Source organism: Lucilia cuprina, chromosome X (assembly GCF_022045245.1).
Source record: "Lucilia cuprina isolate Lc7/37 chromosome X, ASM2204524v1, whole genome shotgun sequence".
NCBI classification, from domain to species: Eukaryota; Metazoa; Arthropoda; class Insecta; order Diptera; family Calliphoridae; genus Lucilia; species Lucilia cuprina.
In genome coordinates, this window is record NC_060949.1 from 6,659,262 (window position 1) to 6,665,261 (window position 6,000).

A 6,000-nucleotide genomic window follows, 5' to 3' on the forward strand; every position below is an offset into this window, starting at 1 on the left:
TAACTCAAATTCAACTCGTTTTCCACTCGCTCGCAAGCGAGTTGAAAAAACAAAAACGTGTAAATATCGCTTACGAAGAGAATACAAAAAAAACAAACTCGATTTAAATTTATGCTCGCGTGTTAAAAAATAAAACTCGCGATTTTAATTTTAAAACGAGCGATATTAATAAAATACCGATCGCGAGTGATGTTTTTACCTTCTCTGGGCTTCACATGATGCAATTACGTACTGAATGATTCGGCATAAAAAATTTCTGCTGTGAATTACACAAGCAGTACGTTATTCAGTTAGAATTACGAACGAATGACTGTCATCTCTAACTTTATATCGAGTATTTATCAAAATCAGCTTTTTGTTTTCATTGATTGGATGCAAATAAAATTACAAAAAATATAAAGAATAGAAGATATGTATATTACTAAATTTGTTAAAATAATGTAACAAACGTATTTTTGTATCATACACAAACACTAATATTAAAAAAAATACAAAATAATGAATGAAAAAAACAACATGACGATAAACTGTCAAAACGAATAAAAAGTATACCATTATGATAAGCACTATCGAAAGCTTTTTCAGTATCAAGAGATATTGCTATAGTACATTTTTGTTCTCTTAAATTATTAATGACATCATTATGAAATTTAAGGAGAGCATGTCCGAATGTCCTTTTTTAAAACCGAATCGTTGATTTTTCAACGAGATATCCATTTTTTCCTTGATTACTTTTTCTAAAAGTTTTCCAAACTTAGATAAAAGTGAAATTTGTCGAATAATAGAAACGTCAGTATTGTCACTTTTTTTGAATTGGACAAATTTTTGCAATTTTTCAAGCTTTTGGAAAGTAAGAATTATTAATGCAGTTATTAAAAATAATAGTAAGAAATTCAAAAACTTTTTGTGGAAATTTTAAATATTATCTAAACTTTATGATTTTTTATTCTTTTGTGTGTATTAATAAACCATCATATGTTGTCAATTAAATATCATTTTAAAAATTCACAGATGAGAAATATTGATTAAAATTATATATTCTACTTTGCAAATTGGAAAGATATCTCATAATGATTTTAGTAATTTTACAATTATTTGCAATTTGGGGATTTGAAGGGGATGTAAAATGATCTTTAAGGTGTATCAATTTTTTTTCATTATGAGTAATTTTAATACTATTAACATATAATTTTGAAAGACTGAATTGTTTTCTTTGTCCGATTATGTTATAAATCGTCTTATAAGCACTTGGACCAGGTTTAATTTGTTTATACGTTCATTAAATAAATTTTCCTGTTCTATTTGTACTCGTTTCTTGATTATTATCTTAATTAGCTCAATTTGGTTCTATTAGGATTTTTTGTGAATATTTTATTTAATTCCTTTTTATACCCTTCACCTTCGTGAAAAGGGTATATATAAGTTTGTCATTCCGTTTGTAATTTCTATAATATAATTTTCCGACCCTATAAAGTATATAAGGAGTGAGATCGAAAAATTCTTAACATACATATATGTTTATAAAAAAGAAACCACAAAACTTACATCTTTATTTTTTTTATTTGATTCTAATTATTATTACAATTAACAAAAAAAAAATATTTTTATAGTTTTAATCACTAGTGATGAAATTTTGAACCCTTTTCGGAAACCCTTCCATTAACGTTTTTATAGTGCTTTCTGTCACTTTGCTCGAATATGTAGTCCATCTCCGTTTAAAATCTACCACACTTTTGGACACCTTTTTTGTACTCTTCAATTCTCTTTTAACAAGAGCCCAATATCTCTCCACTGGCCTTAGCTCCGGGCAGTTTGGAGGATTTGCCTCTCTTGGTACAAATACCACATTATTGTTCTTGTACCACTCAAGGGCTTGTTTACCATAGTGACAGGATGCCAAGTCAGGCCAAAAATAAGTGGACACATTATGAAGTCTTATGAATGGAAGCAGCCTTTTTGTAAACATTCCTTGATGTAAATTTCGGTATTTATAGAGCCGTTGTAACAAATGATTGGCTTCTTTTGCCGCAACTGCATATTGCTTGCCATACCAAGAACTTTCTGGGAAATTTTGTCTGCTTTTGGGTCCTAAACTTTTCTTCAACATTCCCTCGAGCATCAGCAACATAAAACTTTTGACCTGGAAGTTGCGAAAAATCTTCCAGAACATACGTTTCGTCATCCATTATGCAGCAAGAATATTTTTTTATAAAACTTGACTTCAATTTCCGTGCTCTGTTTTTGGCCTCTAAATTTTAGCAGCGTTCCTGCCAGGAACTTTTTGAGCCTTGTATGTTTTTAAACCTGCATTAGCTTTAACTTTTCGTACCAAATAGTCCGAGCACTGAGCTAACCGAGCTGCTTTCCTACCGGATGTGTTGGGAGCTCTTTTGAAAATGCGTTCTATTTTTTTGGCTTTAGAAACATCATGTGGACCATTCCTTCTACCTGAACCAGGTTTTCTATCAACTGACAAGTTCTCCCGGTACTGTTTAATAACATTGGAAACAGTTTGACGGCAGACCTTTGTATGCTTGGCCAACTTTTTGTAAGACCAAGTTGGGTTTAGTTGAAAATATTTAATAATTTCAGTACGCACTTTTTTCTGGTCACTCATTTTAATCAGATTAACAAAAAAATTAATATAATTGACATTACACATAATAACTGACATGTTTTTCAAAGGTAACTTGATCAAAAAAAAATCAAATAATACTTTGGTGGAAAAATGTAATGAAAAACGTGTGTTAAGAATTTTTCGATCTCACTCCTTATATACTGGATCCTTATAGATAGCGGAGTCGATTAAGTTATGTCCGTCTGTCTGTCTGTTGAAATCAGTTTTTAGAGGTCCCCAGATATAGGCGAGATCCGAATCTTCAATAATTCAGTTAGACATGCTTTCGAGAAGATCGCTATCGCTATAAAATCAGCAAAATCGGTCAATAATTAACGGAAATATGAGCAAAAATCCGAGACAACCTCTGAAAAAAGCAACAACAACACTGTGAATTGGATAAAGATGTTCATGTGCGTGTGTAGATGTATTTGCTTTTATTCAGCTGTGTATTTTTTATGTTTGGATGCTGTTGGCGTCATTGAGTTGTGTATTTTATTTTTGTAAATTCTGTCCGTATATTTGGAAGTCGGTTGGTTTTATTGCGTTGTTTATTTTGTTTTTGTTTTTCTGTGTTTTTCGTTATGTGTGTTTAGATGTCTGTTATTTTAGATGCCTTGTGAATTTTGTTTTATATTTCGTTTAGCGTTGTTGTTGTTCATTTTGTTTTTATTTTGGTGTAATGATATATAAGATTCGGCACAGCCGAATATAGCACTCTTACTTGTTTTAATTCAAATATATGAATTAAGCATAAAAGACAGATCATTGTATTATAATACAAAAAAATTAAAAAAAATTGATTAACATTTTAATTTAAATTTTATTTATTAATAAAAATTACATATGAAGTTCCTTAAAAGCATTTCTAGAAGAATTATAGGAAGATAATATTGAAATATTTTGTAATGGGGAAACTTCTTTTCTCCATAAACCTTCAATTAATTCTCAATTTTTCTCCTTATCAACAAAATCTGGTGGACAATATGTTTTATCATTCAGATTTACATGATTATGTAATACAACAGTGGCACATACAATTTGGTCTGCAGATTCCGGACTCATATTTAAAGTGCCTCGTAAAATTCTCCACCTGGCGGTCAAGATTCCGAACGCTTTTTCAATTGTTCTACGAGATCCAGACAGCCTTTTGTTAAAGTTATTTTTATACCCTTCACCTTCGTGAGAAGGGTATATATAAGTTTGTCATTCCGTTTGTAATTTCTATACTTAATATAATTTTCCGATCCTATAAAGTATATATATTTTGGATCCTAATAGATATCGGAGTCGATTAAGCCATGTCCGTCTGTCTGTCTGTTGAAATCAGTTTTTAGAGGACCCCAGATATCGGCGATATCCGAATCTTCAATAATTCTATTAGACTTTCGAGAAGATCGCTATTTAAAATCAGCAAAATCTACCGACCGAGATATGAGCAAAAATCCGAGACAACCTCTGTAAATTTCATCAAAAATTGTCAACAGCAACACTGTATATAGAAAAAGATATATACGTGTGTGTGTAGCTGTATTTGATTTTATTCAGCTGTGTATTTTTTCGTAAACATACAAAAAAATACACAGCAAAAAAAATTATTCGCATTTTTTGTTAAAATAAAATAATTTTCCCTTTTGTTTCGCAAATATATTTTTTAATGAATAGAAAAAAGTATTTAAAACATTTTCAATTATATGAGAGTAGATTGCGAGTTATTGTACAATAATTTTTATGCGAATAATGTAAGTAAAAAACATATTGAAAATGTATATAATGAAAATCAGTTTTTGCATCTGTTCCACGTGTAAAAACACTAGGGTCGAAAAAAGTCGAAAAATCGAAGTCGACTATTTTGTTCCAAAAAAGTCGATAACTCAACTATCGTCTGTGTAAAAAGTCGAAAAGTCGGAAAAAGTCGAAATGTCGAAAAAAGTCGAAAAGTCGAAAAGTCGACAAAAGTCAAAAAGTCGAAAAGTCAAAAAGTCGAAAAATCGAATAAAGTCGAAAAAAGACGTAAAGTCGAAAAAAGTTGAAAAAAGTCGAAAAAAAACAAAAAGTCGAAGTCGATTATTTTGTTCCAAAAAGGTCGGAAAGTCGAAAAAAGGCAAAAATTCGAAAAAAGTAGAAATGTCGGAAAAAGTCGAAAAGTCGAAAATAGACGAAAAAAGTCGAAAATAGTCGAAAAGTCAAAAAGTCACAAAAAATCGAAAATAGTCGAAAAAAGTAGAAAAGTCGAAAAAAGTTGAAAAGTCGGATAAAGCCGGAAAAAGTCGAAAAGTAGGAATAAGTCGCATAAAGTCGGAAAAAGTCGAAAAAAATCGAAAAAAGTCGAAAATAGTCGGAAACAGACGAAATGTCGGAAAAAGTCGAAAAGTTGGAAAAATTCGAAAAAAGTCGAAAAGTCGACTTTTCATATAATGCAAAAAGTCGACTTTTAACTAAATGCAAAAAGTCGAAAAGTCGACTTATAACTAAATGCAAAAAGTCGACTTTTAACTAAATGCAAAGAGTCGGAAAGTTGACTTTTAACTAAATGCAAAAAGTCGAAAAGTCGACTTTTAACTTAATGCAAAAAGTCGAAAAGTCGACTTTTAACTAAATAAAAAAAGTCGAAAAGTCGTTTCAACTATAGAACCCTAATGTGTCTATATCAGACAAAATTTTATTATGCTAAACGTCTAATTGTTATCTTGATAACAAATTAGCAAGTACAGACGGCATTTATCGTTATGACCAGGGAAACCAAAATATATAAATGCGTGGTTTTTGTGGTGCGTCGTATGGACTCATGGATAAGATATTTACACGTTTCAGACCAATTTGAGAATTTTAGCATCGATTTGTTAGAGCATATTTTTGCATATTTTACCCATAAGAGCAAAATTTTGCATGATTTGACTTTTTAGCATATTTAAGGCATATTTTCGAGTTTTTAGAGCATATTTTACTCTTTTAGAGTTTTTTGGGGTCCAAATGGTTTCATGTTATTTATTGGTTATCTGAACGTAAAACAGAATTATATTATACTAGTTCTTCAAACTATGAGATGAAACATTTATAAAAAATGGATAGGATATAGAATATGACATTAAACATTTATTATTTCATTACAATTTCAATCTTTTTGAGCTTTTCAATGTTAAAAAATAATAAAAAATTTTGTTTTTGGAGCATATATTTTAAATTTTAAGAGCATATTTTGAGTTTTTTACGGCATATTTAAAGCGCTTAAAACAGTTTTTTTAGAGCATGTTTTCGGTTTCCCTGGTAATGACAGTGTTGTGTAAACAATTGTTTAGACAACGTTGTCTTGATAATAAACGTCAATATATTGTAAAATTTGTGTAGAATTATGTTTTTGTGCAATTAAAATTGATTTTCAA